This window comes from Heterocephalus glaber, unplaced genomic scaffold (assembly GCF_053883595.1).
Source record: "Heterocephalus glaber isolate CG9 unplaced genomic scaffold, H.glaber_assembly_v1.0 deba00001733, whole genome shotgun sequence".
Taxonomy (NCBI): domain Eukaryota; kingdom Metazoa; phylum Chordata; class Mammalia; order Rodentia; family Bathyergidae; genus Heterocephalus; species Heterocephalus glaber.
Genome location: NW_028258444.1, coordinates 13,660,323 through 13,681,666, shown reverse-complemented (window position 1 = coordinate 13,681,666; position 21,344 = coordinate 13,660,323). Strand labels below are relative to the sequence as shown.

General features: G+C 35.1%; 1 protein-coding gene and 1 pseudogene across 4 annotated transcripts in view; one reads left to right on the top strand and one right to left on the bottom strand.

The window, feature by feature from the left end:
• Positions 1–21,344, top strand: part of Nell2 (neural EGFL like 2) — a 586,229-nt gene that overhangs the window by 499,266 nt on the left and 65,619 nt on the right. The gene's annotated exons all lie outside the window — the stretch shown is intronic.
• Positions 10,897–14,702, bottom strand: LOC110345513 (ras-related protein R-Ras2 pseudogene; annotated as a pseudogene).

The following is a 21,344-nucleotide window of genomic DNA, read 5'->3' as shown; positions in this document are numbered from 1 at the left end:
TTTTTCTTCTCTGAAATTATCTTATGTTGTTATTAATTTTAAAGCACAGGAACATTATCTTAAGGCTTTATGAAGCTTGACACTGATTCATGGCAGTCAATCTAGTAATTTATGGAATGGCTTCTATAGCTAAAACAAAATTAGGATTATATCTAGCTAAAGGAAATAACTATTATGATATTCCTAAACAAGGTACTTTAAAAACTTCTGTTGAAAAGGGTAAGCACTTATTACCTTCAGCAGAATATAACCTACATGGCCTAGATCTCTTAAATGATGAACCAGGACCACATTAGGGAAAATGTATGCATGTGGCATTTAGTGGGACTTGAAAGTGCAATATGACATTTTTTCTAATGAATGATGTTGGCTCTAACAACCAGGAAACTGCTGTTGGAAGGAAGCAGTTATTCTTAGTTGACAGAGGAAATAACTATATGCCTAATTAATGACTTACAATAACAGCTCTCAACAGATTTTGAGAAATTTTCCTACTCACGTATATGCAAAAAAGAATAAATTAGTACTTATAGGTTATATTGGGTAAGTATATTATAAACTATGACCTAGGAGATATTAATGTGATTCAGTCCAGGAAGTATGAAGTGGGTAAAGGTGATATTTCTTGGATAGAACAGGTACATGAACAAAGGGAGACTAAAATTAAACATCAACATTCAAGTAACAGGGATAAGCATTTGATGGGAAAGGTATAGTATATACAGGGTTGGAACAAGAAGGCAATTTTCAGCATAAGACTAGGTCTCTATAGAGTTTCTGTTAGAATTTAAAAAGACTGGGCTGGGGATTTAGCTCAGTGGTTTCGACGCCTGAGCACAAGGACCCAAGTTCAATCCCTGGTACAAAAAAAATAGTAATAATAATAATAATTTAAAAAAGACATCCCAGTAAGAAATTTTTTTTTCCTTTGTTATTACAAAGTCGGGAATACTACTTAAGAGCAAGCTTAAAGGATATACTTTTAGCAAGCATTGCTTAAAAGTAATGCCTCTTTGTTCTTAAAAGATTGCCTGGAGCAAACTTTTTATCCTTCTGTTTGAATTGTATGAGATAAAAGGAGTACTCTGGTGCCCAGCAATTCTGGTGGTTTTGTTCTAGTTTTCGGTACACTGATTGAGTGGAGGGAGCCTAAACATTAAGGTTAGAACTCAGAAAGTTTCCAGAATGTAAGTAGCCCAGCATCATGGTCAAAGTGTGAGCTTTGGAGTCAGGATGCTGGAGTTCACCCTCTCAACTCTGCCTTACAAGCTGTGTGATACTGAGCAAGTGACTCCATCTTTCTTAATCTCTATTTCCTCCTCCATGAAAAGGGCGAATAATATTACCCTTACAGTGGATGTGAGCATTAAGTGAGCTAATTCATATAAGTGCTTACTTATCACAGTGTCTGTCTGGCAAATGTCAAATGCTAAATAATTTTTAAAGTATTATTAAAATTAGTTTAAAGAAAGTACAGACAGAAATTTGGTTAGACGTTACCAAGGGATGAATCCGGAATTATTGTATAATGGGTACAAGTTCCATTTGGGGTGATGAGACTCTTCGGAATAGATAGTAATGAGGGGTATACAACATTGTGAATGTTGTTAGCCACAATGAACTATACACTTGAATATGGCTAAAATTGCAGTTTGTATTACATATGTTTTTACTATAATAAAAAGAAAAAACATATAAATATGGCTATCACTAAGATTTAGACCTGTCTTACATTCTCTTTCGATTTTTGCCTAATTCCATGAAACATGTAGTTGTTTCAGATCTAACACACTGACCACTTTTATTGATGAGTGGTATAAAAGGGAAGATCCTCCGAGAAAAGCATATTCGACAGTGTCCACTTAGTGGATAGAGCTCATTTTGGCAGTCTGAGGAGTACCTAGGTACAGGATCAGGGGAGAAACATTTCCTTCAGAAGAGCCCCCAGCCTTGGCAGTGAAGCATAGCTTGGGAGCTGTTCCCGAGGCCCCAGAGAGAAGGCATAGGCTTGGAATTTATAAGACTAACTCAACCATGGTGCTTATCAGTAATAACTAGATGAGCCCGCATATGTAACTTTCTACTCCATTTAGGTAAAGCACTCTAACACAGATATTGAGAATTTAAACCAACTCTTATAGCATCTAAAGTTTGCTTATCATTCATAATCTAAATCTTTCACCAAGTTACCATCAAAGTGTTTCACAAAAGCCCAGTCAGACCCAGGCAGGAGTTTTTTTCTCCAAGATTTCTTTTGGTGACTTGATGGATCATAAAAATCTAGCCCTTTATTATATTGGAATTATTTAAAAATAAAAGTTGCCATCTATCCCTATGCTACTTGAAAAATAGAATTAGACTGTGAATAAGAAGTTTTTTAAATTCTGATTCTATGAAGCATACCAACAACCCAGCATTGTTACAGATGAAAAGACACATCTTAAAGAATTGCCTCTGCCAATACATATAAAATGCTGTATGTGTTAACAGTTTTGTGAAATGATATATATTCAATGGTTTAAATGATTATTAAATTTGTTTTTAAGTTGCTTTTGTTCATCAATAATTAGAATCATAGTTATTTTGTGTATTATTTCACTCTGATTAGGGATAGCTATGTATATAACTTCATACTTAAAATATTTAATATCTCATTCAACAACTGGTGTTGTGTAAGAGATCATAGCTCATTTAGACTGCATATAAAGTTGTTAGGCTTTTAGTTGTTTCCTGCACATGTACTGAACACCAACTTTGGGCAGAACACTCTTCTAGGCACTGAAAATATGGCAGGGAAACAAACTGAGCAGCATTTTTACCTTTGTGCCCTCAAAATAAAACCCTTACAACTTGTGAATTTAGATGCTAGCATGCTGTAGAGTCAAATAAGGAAAAATTAGGCACTTCAATATGTGTTATTGTGCTTAGCTTGGCAACCCTGTGTGGGGAAAATTATTATCCCTATTTTGTTAGAGAAGAAACTGCCTTAAGACACTTTCAAAACAAGATAATCATATGGAGTTTCTTATCATAGTTGTTTAGTGAATTGTATGTAATTATTTTAAATGCCTTTACAGAAATGTGGGAGAAGCTTGAGAATTAGATAGGTAGGATAAATACTACTACTCTGTTTGAACAGAGCCTGTGAAAATAATCCATTTGGAAAAGTTGAACAGCAACAAAGAAATGCTTGCTTTAAGAAGTCTTCTGTATGTGTAAAATATATATGAGATGTATTTGATATGACAACTGCAAATATATCATCACTCTTCAAAATCCATTGCTTCTCCCAACAGTCATTGGAACAGTGATTTTCAGTTGCAGGTGGCTTAGCTGCCACAGAATATGTGGCAATGTCTGGAGACATTTTTGGTGGTCATAATCAGGGAGGGAGAGCTTATAATATAGAGAGGCTAGGAATGAGTGTTGCTGTTGATCATGCTACAGTGCCCAGACCACAACAAAGAATTATTCAATTCTAGTTTAGAAAAAGAAAAAGAAAAAAGTAAAACTCTCCTTGCATTAGAAGTAACTGTTACAAGCTGTTTCAATGTGTTTACACATCTATGCATTATACATACCTACATGCTGTGCAAATGGGGTAATGTACATGTTATCCTTTGACTTGATATTTTTACTCATCACACATTAGAAATCTTTTAGTCAATAAATTTAGTTTTCCTCATTTTTAAGAACTTCATAACATTCTCTTATGTATGTGTAGATGTATCATAATTCAACTCTTTATTAATGGATATTTAGATTATTTTCAATCTTTTACTATTTCAAATGCTTGCAATGAATATCATCATATGTGTATTTTTGTGCAAATGTAATAACATTTTCTATAAGATAATTTCCTAAGAGTAAAATTATTAAGTCAAACTGTATAAGCATTGGATGCTACCAAGTCCTCCAGATGGGAAATGTCCATGATAATATTTTCACCAGCTGTACATGAGAAGGAGAGGAATGTTTTCAATTTTGCAAATGTGTTTTAACAAAAAAGAACTTACTGTGAGCAAATAAAATTTGATTTGGGAGAGTGTTTGGACAGTCAAAGTCACAAAAATCTATCAGGCTATATAAAAAAATCATGACAATGGTCTTTAGAAGACAGAATGTGATAATCATGGAAATCACTCTGCTCAGCAGACAATAAGGATCAGAGGAATGACCCCATATGGGTGTATCCACTGATGACAGTATGTGAAAGAAGTTATCAGAGAGCTAATGGATTCTGTGCCTTGTGATTCACTGTGTCATCTGCTTTCATCTAATTCCCTGGTAACTGTTACAGCAGTTAGCCACAAATTTTTTAGTGACTTGGCTTTTCAGTAAGGCAGAGGAAAAATAAACCTGAAAATAAATCCCTTTGAAATTATTAGAAAAGGAACCACAAAAAAATGAATTCTAAAAATGAAATATTTTGTTTAGAAACAGAATTTCTAAAACATGAATTAAAAAATTATTTCTTCTAATTTTCCCAAACAACATGAACAGCAACAACAACAACAACACATGTATGAATAAGGCACAGGCATATAATAAAAGAATGTTACTTATTACAGAAGAAACTGAAAAGGTTAGTTATAAACCATGATGGACTTGTTGATGCAGGAGTGTCCTGTAATAAGAGATCTCAAATTTCATGATTGTTTTGTCAACAAATATTAAGGAAATCTCTAACATTTATATGACATTTCTTGCACATTTCTCTGTTTTTGAGCATCTGTCCTCCAGATAGGCCAGTTTTCTAGTCATCTGTAAATAGGTGCTGAATTTACAGAGCGAGGAAAGTCAGAGCCTTTCTCAAATCCTCATCGGGCTTATGTTTTTAAGAGAAGAAATATAAATTTGAAAGTTGATTGTATAATTATTTAACTACCTTTGTGATTAGAGTTGAAGGTACTACAGAAGTATATAATAGGATACCTGACTTCTCATGTATTAGGAAAGTACCCTCATACCTTTCCTAAGAAGTGATATGTGATCCAAGATGGGGACACTATCACTCTGTATGGTGTGCTGAAACACAATACCAATATCCAAAATTTAAGGCAGGAGAGCTTTAATTTTGTTCGCATTTTCAGGGAATTCAATCTACGGTCAGCTGGCTCCAAGGCAGAAATATCACAGTAGGAGGGCATGGCAGAATAAAGAAGCTTAGTTCATGGTAGCCAGGAAGCAGAGAAGGAGAACAGTGTAAGAGAGAAAGCTGCCAGGGACCAGGTATAGTACCCAAGGTCACACCTCCATGACCCACCAGAAAGACATACCCAGAAGTGTGTCCCACCAATCTGCTAGGTATTTCTTAATCCAATCAGAATGATTTGTCAGGATTACTGGTTATACACTTTTATCTTTGAATGCTTACAACATTTTGAATCACATTTAGGGAGTAGTTCATGTTTTCTAATGTCATCTTTCTCTACAATCAAGCTTCCTTATAGAATAAAAGCTTCATGAAGAAAGGTAATAATAGCCCAAATCTTTGCTTTTCCACTAATAATTAGCATAGTTCATGACATGGTGAATGCCTAATAAGTAATTCATTTACTTATTTGTTTACTCACCTATCAGTGTCTAAGGTGTCCACATTACTATTCTAAATGCCAAGAACTAGAAGTGACACAGATTACAAGGTCACTGCCTGTACCCTCCAGTCTTCCTTGTTCACTTCCTTTCTTTAATTGAAATTTTTTTGAAGTACTAGGAATTAAATCCAGGGCCTTAATATTGAGCTACATTCCCAGCCCTTATTAATTTCTATTTTGAGACAAGCAGGGTGTCATTAAATCACTAAATTGCTCCAAGAATGCTAATTGCAAATTTCTACATATGATTGCCTGTATTCTTCCAACATACCCCCTTGACTCTTTCAGTATGCATGTGCATAACCCAACCAATAGCCTAACTTTTCAGGTTTTTATTTTACCTCCTTCATTCTGCCTCAGCTACATACTCTTATGGTTATAACCTTGATCTTGTCTTTACCTATAATGACATCACTCCACAAATCTTTCAAGTTTTCTACTCTGAACACCATTTTCCATCTTTCTATCTCATATACTCTAGTATCTTTATTCTATTACTACTTGTTTAACTTTTTGGGAACTATCAATGCTTTTACCTGAACATATTTCTAATACACAACCTGATTCCTATTATTTCATCAGTAATACCACTTTGCCTGCTTCATCAATCTAAAGCCTCTTTTATGAATACCTTTAACTTTCTTGCTCTTTCTCTGTACATCTTATTGCCCACCAAAACACTAGCCATTGTCAAATATAGTCCTTAGCCCCCTCCATTCTGCTCCTGAGAAGCTGACCATGGCTGGAGAAAAACACAGCTTTTTTGAATAGCTGCTCTTTGAATTCATTCATACAAACCTCAAAAGGGAATACAGAGCTACCATTCCTTAGAATGTTTTTTTTTCCACTCTTCAAAATAATTACTTGATGCCCATTTCTGTGTCATTAACCTTCTAATAGCTATCTCTACCAAACTTCCTATATCCCAGCTTTTAACTCTCACCTCTTTGGGACCTAAATGAAAAGGAGGAAGGAATTAGCCTTAAAAATATTTTGGAAAAATTGTAGGATAAGTTGTTCCATACTTTTTCCACACTCTTGTTCAAAAGTGCCCACTATAATGTTATTTAACATGAGCTTAATTTTTTGTGAATTAAAAAAAATTCAAGCCATAATCAGTTATATTTACATGTTTTAAACTTTAATTTGATCTTGTTTCTTTCTTTGCCCACATTCAAACTTCCAATGTATTTTTAAGACCTCTATGTTCAAATTAAGATAATATTTTCGATCACATTTTTCAATAGACTTTTATTACCTTATTGTCATCTCTCCAGGAGAAGATGGCTTCAAAGCTTTAAACAATCCCAACTTTCACTTCAAAAAGAACTTTGAATTTTTAAAGAGTATATATTTCACCCTTTAATTCAGTCTTTACAAAGTAGTTAAAATGAGTCACCTGATGGTTTCTACACATAACATTTTAAGTGTTAAAAGTTACCCTAAACCTAAGATTCATTTCTTCTCTAATTGGTGTGTTGATTGCTAGTGTTTAAACAATCATAGAAAGAAAGCTTTCAGATATTTAGCAGTATATCTTACAATAAGATCCTTAATTAAACACATAACTTCTCAGTTATGACTCAAATTATAAGCTTTCACTGGTTCATTCTGCCTGTGTCCATTTATCAAGTGGGCAGTATAGATTGTAAAATGGAATTGCCTTTTTGCTTTTAAATTAAATTCTGTAAGATGGAGGAGTTTTAACTACTTTATCTCTAATTACATATACAAGAGTAGCTCTCCATTAGTGCCACATTGGTAAGTAAAAACTGATGGCTTTTATGTTTAGGCTTTAGTCTAGAACTAAGGAAAAGTTTTATTTACTGAGAGACTTGAAGTTATGTATATGTGAAAATCACCTGAAGAGAAATGGAATCATTTATATAATTGACTAAAGTATTAGGAGGTTGAAATTAGTTGCTCCATGCAAATATTTACACTTTAATAGTTTGTCTCCAAATGATGTTACCATGTGAAGGTTTTACTTCACTCACCACGCTGCATCCATATTCTCTTCTACACTGGCTTCAAAATATTGGAATAGTTTCATGCACAAACTCAAGTTCTTTATACTTCTAAGAGCATTTGAGAAATACACATTTGTTATACAAAATGAACTGAAATATAAGCTAACAAACAATAAAGCGCCCTGAGGCTTCGTTATATTGATTTTTAGAATTTAGAGGCAATTTTGAGAAAATCAGCAAACCCAAAGCCTTCTGGTTTTTGTTTCCTATGTTAGTGTATGGATATATCTGGACAAGAATTTATATTTTATAAGTGGGTAACGATTTCAAACAATAAATCTGGCTTAAGAATATGAAGTGCTATGATTTAAAAGTAAATTGTTTTTGATGTTATTTTGGAAGACTAAAATATATCAGAAGAATAAATGCATGCCTTGGGATCATTATGGTATTAATAGTTTGATGCTGAATTTTTAAAGTTATTTTTAGATTTAATTATCCTAGATTATTGCCACAGTTATTAAAAGTTGGGTATGGAATGTTTTGTATTGGGAGACAATCAATGAGGTTGCTCTACCTTGCACCCTTGGGATGAGCCAGTTTCTGTGCAGCATCCGAAGATACTTGGTAGGCCACTTTATTCTGAGTGACAGGATCCTGATATGTGAGAGCAGGAGGTTGGAGGGAGCATCTGAAGTCCGTGTGTTATGGTTTGTGATTAGATGTCCTCCCGAAGTCTCATGCAGATAATGTGGGACTTTCTTTTTCAGTTAGTTGAATCGGGAATGTGTGATGCTGGGGTTAACGGAGTATGATTACTAAACCATTACATGTGAGTGATTGGTTTGGCAGCACCCTAATCCTGGTAGTCTGAATAAGATAAACGGGGTAGAAAGATGCTGTTAAACTCTCTTGTTACCTTTGCTGTCTTGTGTGTGCCATGTTGTTTCTCCTCTGTGATGCTTGTTTGCCATCCCAGCCTTGGAGCCAACTGATTATGGACTGAAACCTCTATGTAAGCCAAATAAATCCCTTCCTTTTTAACTAAGGATGTCAGGTATTTTGTATCAGAGACGAGAGAAAAGTAACTAACACACCATGCAAGGGGCATCTCTCCTGCTTCTGTCCCTTAGAGTACTTAGAAACATCTCTGTGGTGTTTAATCTCAGAGCCCACAGATATGTGAAACGAGGCACATATTATGATAAACCCATGACAGAAGAATGATGTTATGCATTCAAGGTTATGTCAGGACAGGGTTTCTAGTAAAGATTTAATCATAATATGAAGTGGTACAGACTTCATTCAAATTCACTTCTGAAGAGGCTTGCTTTCTCCACAGACACTATTATAGAACATTTTATTTTTTAAACGTTTATTAGTACATATTTGTGATACTTAATGATCACATTCATTATAGGGATTTGTACGTGTACATAATATGTCTTAATTCTTTGTTATCCTATTTTTCTTTCTTTAACCCTTCTCAAACCCAGTTTTCCATGCAAAGAATGTATTTTTTGGTTCCAAAAAAGTCTTCTAAATAACTTAAAAATATAAATAACCCCTAAAAATCATGTTATAAGTATTTTAACTGTGGCTTAGTGATTTCATAGAACTACAAAATTTATTATGTCATGTGACCCTCCCAGGAAGCACTTGACATTTCAGAGATGGGGCATTTGTGGCTTGAAAGTGTTAACAGATTTTTTTTTTTTTGCCTCACACAACCAGAAAGTGGCAGAAAAGTTTTGTCTTCTAATACCAAATGGGCCTTAAAAAACAATTGACCCTGTTGATTTAATACAGTGAGAAAAAACGTGTTTTAAACTAAATGGTGTTAAAACTAACCTTGTATTTAGCAGACATTCTTTAACTTTAAGGGGCAGTACTAAATAATTCTACATTATATGGTAAGATATCGGCAAAGTTAGAATGTAAATTGTTGAGTTAACATCTTATAGGATTTATCAGAATATGGTTCCATTCAAAATCAGTCTATCTAATCTGTTTTTAAGGTTCTTGATGGACATATATAAGGCCAGGGTGCTGAGTGCTAGCATTTGTTTCAGAACAAAATGATTGCCTTTATGTCTCTTGGTGCACCAAGTTGAGGTTCCAGGTACATACTTTTCCATGCACTTGAGATTCAAGCTAGTTTTTCAAAAAAATTCTAATCTTTTCTGTAAGTAGCCCCATGGTACACCTGGGAGAATAAGTGAACTCTGAGAGCTAATTCACACTTCTGGGGGTTTTTTAAACTAACACTTGTCAGCTTGGCTGCCCATACACTTGTAATATGTTCTCTTCTTAATCAACAAAACAAAATAACAATTCAGGGACTAGCCAGACAATTCAAATTGGAAAGAACTTAGATCAAGCACTTCAAATTTCTTATGTTTTAGAGAATGACAATCAAAAGGATATCAAAATTCATAACTCTAGCATTCTCTGAGCTCCAAACCTGTATTGAATAAAGTAATAAACCAAAGAATGCCTCTGAGAAATGCTTCTGAGAAAAAACTAAGTTATGATTGAACCTAGAAGGGACAGAAGTAGGCTTTTGAAGACTTTTTTTTATTCCTTTGCAAAATAATAATAAAGCATTGACTGCCACCATAAGACATTTCTCTTATAAATACTCTTGGAATTGAAACCAGGAAAAAAAAAATCTGTTTTCTATAGGAAAAGCTATATGCACCATTTTGTTGGATGTTAAAAACTCTGCATATCTCCCTTTTCTCTTTATTTCTAGGAGGCTCTCTTACCTAGGGTACCTTACACTCTCCTGAACATTTTTGTTAATTTTTTAAAAAAGAAATTAGTTATAATCCTTTTGGGAAATGTACAAGATAGAAACTTTATCTAAATAAACATATGCACTTGTAACATCTGAATCACATTAAATCAGTGTAGAAGAAAGTGGAACAGCCTTCTTATGACTGCGGTGGGCACTCCCATTGCTTTAGGGCATTTTCCTTGCTCTCAACTTTCTCTTCACATCCTCAGGCCTTTTTCTGTCTTAATAAGTTTATTTACTTTAAAGTTCTTACAGAATTAAAATTTTTTATTTTTTTCTGTCACCTATACCTGAAATATTCTGTGATGAAATGTGAGTGGTTTATTTTAAACATAAAAATATTTTGTTTCTACATATTTAAAATTAGAAATTGTATATTTTTAAAATGTTTATAAAAGGCAAGCTGTGGCTCCAATGGAATAAAACAAAATTTATTAATAAAAAAAAGAATTACAATGTTTAAAAAAAGTTAGTGAAAATACTAGTAAAATAGAAAATTTTTAAAATACTAGTAATATAGAAGCTCAGAAGGAAAAGTTTAAGACCAGTATGAAATGGAATCAGAGAGAAACCGAATTCATGTAAGAATGTGTTTCAATAGATGTTTATTGAACCTTTATTGAAGGGATGATATCTGGTACTGCAGGATATTCAGAGATAAGTGCAATCCAGATTTTGTCTCTCAGAAATTTAAGTTACAGTGCAGGGGATTGGAAATACACATATTTCTAGAGCATACAAGGCTTCACAAAGTTCAAAGAATAAAAATGAACTCCAGATGGTGAGATCTAGGTAGAATTTTAAAAAGCATGTTAGATTTCTTCAGGTTATTTATTAACAGTCAAGGGGAATAGGTTAATGTTATTTAAATATCATAAGCAAAAGTGTATTAGTCCAATTGGAGTTGGTTTTAGGGTGGCAGGCTCTAGGTAAACCATAAGAAAAGTATCTACCTGGGAATTACACGGTAAAGTGATGGGGGTAGGAATAGTGATGATGACAACCATGCATTCAATTATTCAACAGAAGCCTGTTGTTAGTATAGGGATTGGGAAGGCATGAGATTTAACAACAAGAAAGACTCAATACTCAACTTCAAGATCTTTATGTTTTAATAAGGAAAAAGACCTAGCAAAAAATCCACTAATAATTAGTAAGTATGATTCTGAAAAGTTCTACACAAGAGTTAGGCCTGCTGTTTATAGCACAGCTACAAAATCTGCCATTCACATTGTGCCTGAGGGTGGGAAGGTGGGATGTGATCTACTCATGAATCTGAAAAATCCCTCATTGGGGTAGTGGTGTTGAACTGAGATCTAAAGAAGGGTAAGTGAAATGGAGGGGAAGAGTTTTCAGCTCAGAGCTAACATCTTGTGCAAAGAGTCAGTGATAAAGACAGCATAGTGTATTCCAGGGACAGAAGGGTGACCACTGGGGTCAGGGAAGCCTGTGTGTGCTGAGGCGTTGGAGGAAGAGGGAAGCCATGCTAGTAGGGCTTGTGTGTTATTAATATTTTGATCTTTATTTCCAATTCAGTGTTTTAAATATGGCAGGATTTGAGTTACCCAGACACCATTTTGTGTAAGTGTGGAGAAGAGATTGGAAGGGAGTAAAAGTGAGAATACAGAGAAGTGTTGGGGGCCTATTGAAGGTGAGAGATGAGAACTGTATGAAATGGGAAGAATGAAGATGTATTGAGCTAGAGCTGCATAGCAGACACTATGCTCAGTGTTGTAATGCATTTCAGGGAAGAAGACTGGAAATCCTTACTGCCTTGTCAGAGTAAGTTTGCATTTTCACTGTCCCTCCAGCCCCACTGAATTCAACAAGCAAAATGCAGTTCCATTAAGACCAAGATATTATAGCCAACTGCACACCCAAAAGTAAAGACAATAAACCAAGACTTACTCTTACCACATTTCCTTCTAGATTACTCTTGTACTTATATGTGTCTGCTAACAGGGTATATAGGCAGATGTCAGCACCTTGTAGAAAAGATATAGCAAGTCAGAAAGTTCAAATGCTTCTAAGCCCCGAAGAAGCAAAAATGCAAGTGTTAGTAGAATTACCTGCTGCAAATACTTGATTCAACACGAATCCTCAAATTTCAGTTATGGTATCTCTAGTTACTTAAAACTCTGACATCCTAAGTAAGTTAAAAAGAGATTGAGAGTAGTAGCTAATATGATGCTTAATTATGCTAATTTCTTTTTTGTGATAACAGATGAATTTTAGTTCTAGCACCTGAAGCTATACAAGGTCAGCATTATAAACTTCATGGGACAGTTGTACACATTCAATAAAGTGACAACTACGCTATACCACTTAGTATCTCATCATCAGAAATAAACTTTGAATTGTTTAAACACAATCCACAGAATTAAAAACAAAATCAGAAGCCATCCACAATTATACTAAATCGTCAATCAAAAGTTTTACACACAATACTTGACACAGCAGTCAATACCTAGTGGGGGGTCCTGACAGCAATGCAGCTTTGTCCTGCTGCTCTCTCTGTCTCTCTACTGGGAAGGTTTCTGGTGTAGGGACATGACTGGCCGGAGGTGGACACAACCAGGACCAGACTGGCAAGTCAAATTTCTACCACAGTTTCTGCAGTTTCCATTTTTTTCTTTGTCAGTTAAAAGTGAACAATGAGAATTAAATACTTATCTTTACATATACACAGGGTATGCTGGGAAAGCATATATGCTTACAAACATATAAAAATGCTTGTTAACTAGTTTGGTAAGCAAATAATGTAAAAAAGTATATAGCAAAAACATTAATCCTCTCTGACTCTGGAAAGATCAATTCCACATTTTATATTTTATCAAACAAAAAGCTTTGGCTTTTTTGAATCCCTTAACCAGAAATACTTGACAATGAAGATAGACAGAAATTACTCATTCTTACCATTAGCAATAGTGTGAAAAGCATTATATTAAGAAACTACAGTACAATGCCTAAGTCCAGAATGGGTCCAAATATTTGGCCATATGGAATATTATCATCTTCAAGAGGAGGAGTAATAACAAAGGTTTCATAAGCCATTTTTTAATCCATAAATACAAGACATTTTGGTATTTTTGACCACTGGAAAATAAAACCTGTAGCATCAAGAAAGGTCTGAGATGTCTCACTTTTGTAGATTCCATTCAGTATATTTAAGTTTAGATAAAGTTGACATCAAAGTTTTTAAGGATAGGCAAAAATTCACATTAAAAAAAACCTCCTTATGTTTCTATTTAGAGTACCAGTCAGCAATATGATTCCAGACATTAAAAAGTATTTCACAACCTATGACTTCAGCTTGGCAAATAACTTCAGTTCCAAAACTGATTCATCCCTAATAAAATTAAGCCCTTAAAAAAAAGGTGTCTATGTATGTATTTTAGACAGTATTTTAAAGGAATCAGGTAATCTCTGAAGCAGCCTTAGTGTTTCCTTTAAATTGATCTGGAAAGGACCATTGTATTAGCTTCGTGGAAAGAATTAGTCGACTTCTTGGTCTAAGGCTAACACGGGGATCATTTGTCTAAGGCTAGAAAGGCACCAACATGATGTAAACCACAGGGCAGGGAGAGGAGACGAGGGCTTTCCCTGGCAGTTGACAGCTGAAGCTGAAGGGATTCTCAGAAAATGACACAGTGGCAGCCTTTCTTGTCTTTCTCTTTCAGTGTTGGTTCTGGTGAAGGAGGACATTCTTGCTCTTGAAATTTCCTTATAATCCAAACAAGTTCGTGGAAAGCTTGATCTCCATTCATCCTAATCTTTGCTAACGCCTCCATGTATGTTACCTTTAGTTGCCGTGCTTCCTCCTGTTGTCCTTCCTCCTGTGTCACCTCCTTTGATGATCCAGGTTCGCTTTATTACCAATTAAAATCATTGGAAACTCATCGCGATCCTTTACTCTGAGGATCTGTCTTTGAAACATACAGATTTCTTCAAAACCGCCGCTATCTGTGACTGAAAAGACCAACAAGAAGCCTTCACCGGTTCTCACACACTGTTCTCTCATGGCTCCAAACTCTTGTCCAGCTGTATCCAAACTATCCAGCCGGGCCTTTGTATAGGAATCTTCAATGGTTGGATCGTAATCTGTTACAAAATAGGACCTGTCAATTCTCTAATAAATGGTCTCTTTAGAACACCTTCCAAAGTGAAGAAAAGGTGCGAAGTATCTCTGAATTCTCACATCTGGATGAACCGGATGGTGAGCGCCGGCTTGCCCACGCCGCCCCTGCCTACACCAGGAGCCGGTATTTCTGGCGGAGCTGCGCAGCCAAGGCGACGCCGCAAGCCCAGCCCGGCCGCTCCGCCACCGCCCGCCCTAAACCGGGCTCCAGGGACGTGTGCGACCGGCATGCAGCGGGCCAGCGGCCGGGCGGGGGCCGCGGGCGCCGGGGGCTGCCGAGAGGGCCGGGACGCGCTGCAGCGCGGGGCCGATAAGCGCCGAGCACCTCCAGAGGCGGAGGCGCGGGGCCAGCGGGGGGCCAGGGGCGGCCGCGGCCTGGGGCGCTCTCCTCTACCCCTCTCCTATGCTAATTTCTTTTGCTCAAATCATTTGTTCATTAAACAATCACTAGTTTGTGAAAGTCAATATACTAGGCACTAAGGAGATGACAATGAAGAAAATAGTGAAAATTCCTCTCCACAAGACAATTACATTGTGGAGAGAACAGGTAGACCACGAATGAATGAGATATATGAGTAATACACAGCATGGTTAGATAAGACATATATAGCAAAGCGGATGTGTAGTATAATTTTTACAAAATTTATAGTTTGAATGATAAAGGCTTCCGAAAATCTAACCATGAAAAGATCAGAGTACAGAGTGTCTCCATGTTGAGCGTTCATTATTAAATTTTCTAAAAATTAGTATACATTGCCTATCTTAATCAGAAAGGCAAAGCTAAGGGGTAGCATCAAGTATAGATGTGTTTGGAGATTGCAATTTTAGATATCTGAGGATAGCCTCATTAATTTTATCATGTATCTCAAAGAGGTAAGACAAAAAGCTATGTAAATATTTGGGGCAAGTATATTCTCAGAGGAAGAAGTAAACTAATTGCAAAATCTGTAAGGCACTAGCATCTCTCGATTTAACTAGTATTTTTCTTCATGCTGATTTATACATAAAAATTGAATTTATAATGATATTTAACATAAATACCATTTTACATTGCTACAATGTCAATAAGATTAGGTGGCTTTTTTGCTTTAATTCTCCAAACTCCATTTCAGGTGACATAACTAGGTGCTTAGTGGTTTTTGCCACAAGATATGTGGTATATTTTTAAAGTTTCTCTAAGGTTAAAAGGAAGAAAAATACTAAATGGTTGTATTTTTCATCGTAAGACAATATTGATAAGGTCCCTGATGTCAAAGATGAACATTTTACCTGTACCTTCAGAATTTTTTATTATTATTTTACTTTATTAGTTCATGTGTATAGTACATAATGTCTACCTTCCTCGTGGGAAATTGGTACATATACATAACACATCCCAATTCCTGTTTTATTCCCTTTCTCTTCCCTCCCTTCCTCCCTCCCCCAGCTCTGGATCCCCTCCCCTTTTCTGTACATGTTTGCTGTACACAATGCTTACATTACTTGGCTGGAGAGGGTACATGTATAATACATCCCCATTCCTTTTTATCCCTTATCCTTTCCTCCCTCCTACCTCCTTCCATCTTCTGATCCCCTTCCCCTCTTTTGTTCATTTTAAATTTATACATTTTCAATATTTATGAAATCTAAGTTCTTCTTCATGTAAGCCTAATTTGCACTGATTTTTTTGGAGGGTGAATGTAGGATTAAAAACAAAGCAAAATAAAATTCAAAAAAATCTTGATGTAAAAGCAAATGACTCGAAGGGCTCTTGTTTACATGGTCCAAGAAGACCTCATAGTGAGCAGTAGCTGTGCTCTCAAAAAGCCAGCCATGCAAAGATCTAAGTTCAGAATGTCCCCGTGTTGAGCAATTCTGTATCACATTTCTGCAAAATGGTGTGGTCTTCCTATGTACAATTAAAATTTTTCTGCATTGTGGTTAGTTTTCATGTTCAATATTTTAAAACATTTCCTCTTGGTTCATGAAGATGTCTATTTCAAAGATGCCAGTTACCTTTAGGCGAGTTATGTTTGCCAGTCATTCTATTAACTTCACTCTAATTATTTCCTTCTTCCTTCCCACTATATATTCAGTGATGATTGCAAGTCTTGCTTTTAAGTTGTGAACTTTATACGAACATATTCCATTATTTATTGCTCTTACTTTGCTTCAAGAAAGATGATTTGGTCATCAATTTTCCTTCTCTTAGACCCCTCCTTTTCTTCTTCTGTTCATTTTTTACTGTCTGATATTTGAATCTTTTATTATTTAATACTCCGAGTATATTTCTATAAAGCAGATGCAGGATATTTTCTTCAGTTTGTTACACTACTTTCTTCTAGACTGGGTATTTTATGTCATTCTGTGCTGTTTTTGATTATTGTATATAGTTTTGTTTTTGTTTTTGCATTGCTTCCGTTCCATTTCCTGATATTTTACACACACTTGGGAAGTTTAGTTCAGATTTCCCATTAGATTTCCTTTTGCCCCATCTGAGAATTATTTCTTGTATTGAGGATTTTGTTCCAATCCATAATTTCCTCTGACTTGAGGACCTGCTGGGCCTAGGGGAGAGCTAAGGGAGAGTCTTGTAATATGGGATTTCATCACATGTTCAGTGTGAGAGCTAGAAGGTCCCCGTTCTGTGGGTTGACTCTGGATTTTCATGTCAGCCTTGGCTGTGCACCCACACTACTCTTCAGTGTCAGCCTGGTGTGCTCATCTCCTATTTCATGTTTTTCTCCAGCTGCTGTCTCCACCATTCCCTAATCAGTGGAGAACAGCCTTTTATTTTTCTTTTGGCCAATCTGGGAATACTATAGAAAAATCTCAAAATCTGGTCTATTCTCCACCATGGCCTATTGGAAATGGAGTAGGAAGAGGAATTTGGCCACGTCATATGTCTGCAGTTGGCTGTAGAAACTAATTTCTTTCATAAGCTGTTGGTTGCATCATGTTCAGCTAGTTGTTGATAGTCATTTTGGATGCTTTTGCTGGAATCTGTGCTTTCCATTCTATCAGCTAAACTGTAAATCTCCCATCTGCCTTATATTACTCTAGCTTTTTCATATATAACATTGAAATATTTTTTACAGAAAATGTCTTAAAATGGGTGAATATTGAAGCCTTTTATATTTTTAAAAATCAATTCCTACCACATTTTTAATTTGCCAAGCTATATGTTGATATTTCTTAAGAAAAAATCAAAATCATTTTTATCAAAAATAACAAATATCTGATCATTTAGGTATAGAATATTATGTTTAGATAAGTAATAATGGGCTGTAAATAGTAGAACTTCTTTTAAGAGGAGGAAAATAAGAAATGACCTTGATAACCTATTCAGAATTACTTCTTTTTTAAGCAATGTGCTGGTCTACTAGTAATGAGTCATATCGTTTTGTTATGGTCTCACTGTCCTCTTCATTTTGTTTGTTTGTTTACTGTTTTTGTGAGTGGGCATTTATAATCTACATACTGAGTATGAAATTCTTGCCAGGCATGTGTGGTACCACTGAGCTACATCCCCAGCCCTGAGTATGAAATTCTTATGGTTAATACTGAGGCACAAATAGTAGGTAAAATTCGTACTAAAGTTGAAAATTTAGAAGCAGTTTTACAGCTGAATCAAGATAAGTGGTATTCTATAATCAAATTTTTTGTGCAGTTTACTTGTCTTCTAGCCACCGGATCCCAAGAAATGATTTGCCTATGGCTAATGGTGAGAACTTTTCATCTTGTGCATATGAAGTTGAAGTGCTTCAAGTATCATTTTACTCTTTCAGTAAAGATATTACCAAATATGGAAGTATCAACATTGTGCGTAAAATTAATTCATTCATCTGATAGATATTTATTGAACGTGTCCCATGTGGCAGGAACTCTTTCCAATACTGAATATACTCTGATGATTAAGATGAAATCACTGTACATGTTTTGCTTAAATCAAAGGAGATGGACAATAAACCTGTGAAAAATCAGCAATTACCTAATTGGGTTCTTTTTTTTTTAACTATATGAACCAAGATGGATTATCTAATTGGGTTCTTAATAAGCATTCTCAGATTTGAACCATTTACTATTTCAACTTTATCATTGCTTATCAGAGCTCTGAGACAGTTTATTAGTGCAGGGTAATTACTGAGTTGTCCCTGAATTGTGTGCTCTGGAGACAGGCCCATTCACACTGCTAAGTCCCAAAGGTAACACTATGCATAAAAATACACAAAGAGGGGGAAGTGAATAGGTTAAACTAAAGATTGCCACATTTGCTACCCCATCATGTATAGAGAGGAAATGTTTGCAAGGGCTATTTAAAGTCTGACCTCCGTGGTAGATTTTTCTGTGCTTCTAAAATGGCTTTTGTTCAGAAATCTGTTTTCAGAACCCTTCTTTATAAGATTCTATCTGGCATTTTCTCTTAATATGTAAGTCTTTGCCTTGCTTTGAGCCTATTAATAAAGCACAATAGGGTTGTTCTGACCTTGATTCCTTCTGGAAGAACCCAAATAGGAGTGTCAGTGCAGTTTCCATGAGTGGCTTGAAATATCAGCTGTCTTTACAAGGCAAGAAAGCAGTAGTATAGTACAGCATTTTGCTAAATGAGGTTTGGATATAAAGCATTTTCAGTTCTTCAGACCACATGTACTTGTATTCACTAATTGACGCTATATTCACAGTAACAATTATGCCCAGGTCTGAGATGTGGAAAACGAAGTAGTTTAAGCTTCAAGGACAAATTGACAATGAGATTAATAAAAGATCATTGTATGTTTAAAAAATAATACATGTAAAAGGCGGAAATCAGGATATAAGTCTTTGAGCCAGCAGTCAAACTTTTAACTGTATTTAACAATTAGTACAGATTTTTTAATTTTAAATTTTAATAGACATTGACCTATTTCATGGCAGATACCAACCAGAAAATACATTGCATGTAACATTAAAAAAAAAAGATTGAGGCATGCACCGTCCAATTCATCATGCTCAAGTAAGTGTACTGAATTATCTGCTTTGATTGTTACAAGTATCATCTCCTTTGATGGCACTGGCCACATAATGGAGACTGTCACAATCTCAGTTGTCAATGGGTCTGTGATTGATCAATTTTTGACAGCAAAGAAATGTTAACAGGGTTTCATGGTAAAGCAGTCACTGGAAAAATCCGTTTTGCAACGTTTCACCTAATTGTGGAGCACCAATATCACCACACGTGATATAGCAATACAATTAAATTTCTTTATGCTTACATTTAGTGGGACCTATGGGGGTGTACAGAAATCAGTGGGGGATCAGGAGCCTGGAAAATTGCATACTTGAAGAATTAATGAACTATAATTCCGTATTACTTTCTCAATCACATTGTGCTTCCTTTTCATTAATAGAAGTAAATTGGTTTTCCATAGACAGGGTGCTTTAAAAAAATGCAATCACACTTTTGCTCAGATTAAAATAAAAAAACTTCTCACCTGCTTTTTAGATGGGGTTTGTTCTATCATGAAACATGTCAGGAGGAAATTTATACAGAAAAACTTTTCTACTGTGTTAACTCAACCTCTTGAAGTGCCTTGAAATCAGCCTTTAAATCCCTGGGTAGAAATTGTAACTAATTTCCCAGTCCTTGTTCTTTTTAAGGAGAAAAATGTTTTCGAGTTAAATAGTGTTCTCAAATAGAGTGATAATCAAAGTCTTCTCTGAATAGAATGAATATGGTCTCATAAAATTTTTCACAGCTCAAAATGTGATTAATCTTAGACTGCTTTTAGTATCTCAGTAAGTATTTCAATTGCTTCATATGATTTCTGGGATCCAAAATCTAAAATCCCTTGGACATAGTGTCTGTGCTTTAAAAAATTGAAGTCTAAATATAAAAAAATCTACTGAACTATGAAATAGAGCCATTTATAAATTCAAATTATAATTATTTTCATTTATTTTGATAGTGATTAGGTAAAGAAAGTAGTTCAAACTAGACATATTGCAGATATGAATCCTAGCTAGCAAGCTAACTATATTACAGCATGCTCTCTGTGTGTAGTAGATACATAATCTCTCTCTCTCTCTCTCTCTCTCTATATATATATATACACACACACATACACTATGAATGTGTACACACACGCACTATGTTTCAGAATCAAAAATGACCAAGTGGCAGTCTAGCTTTGTAAAAGTAAATTCTATCAGGATTCATATGTTAGAAACAATTTTACTAATTGTTGTTATGTACAAATCCTTCAAATTAGTTTTTCTTTTTAATACTGGGGATTGATCTCAGGGCACTGGGCAAGGGAGACAAGTGCTCTACCTCTACCAGGAAATTATGTTCCCCGACTATTTTTCTTTTGGTGGATGGGGGAGCAGAATCTTTCTGTCTTGTAAAGTTACCCAAGCTATCCTTTAACTGCCTTAACCTCCTGCAATAATTGGAATTATAGGCATCACCAATACACTTGACTTAAAATTCTACCTTTTAAGAATCAGGTCATATTACTTTTCTTTTTCAGTTATTCTCCTTTAAATATTATTGTGACAAAAATAATAAACTGTGAAAGTATAAAATATAATACCTTTATCAAGATTAATAAAATCCAAAGGATTTTATGCTTTCATGCTCTCAATATTGTGTTTTATTTGCATGATGTTAAATCTTAAATCAAAATTTGGTCTGAATAGAACTGCTACATCTCAAATAGGAGAATAACAAGATTACACAGAAAGAAATGCACAATTTTTGTTATTAAATAATCCATAATTTGAAAATAAATTATTTAAAGTTAGCCTCTCATTATGTGATGTTTTTACACTTTCTTTCATGCAATTATAATCTGCTAGGTTTGAGCTTTTCCCTTATGCAA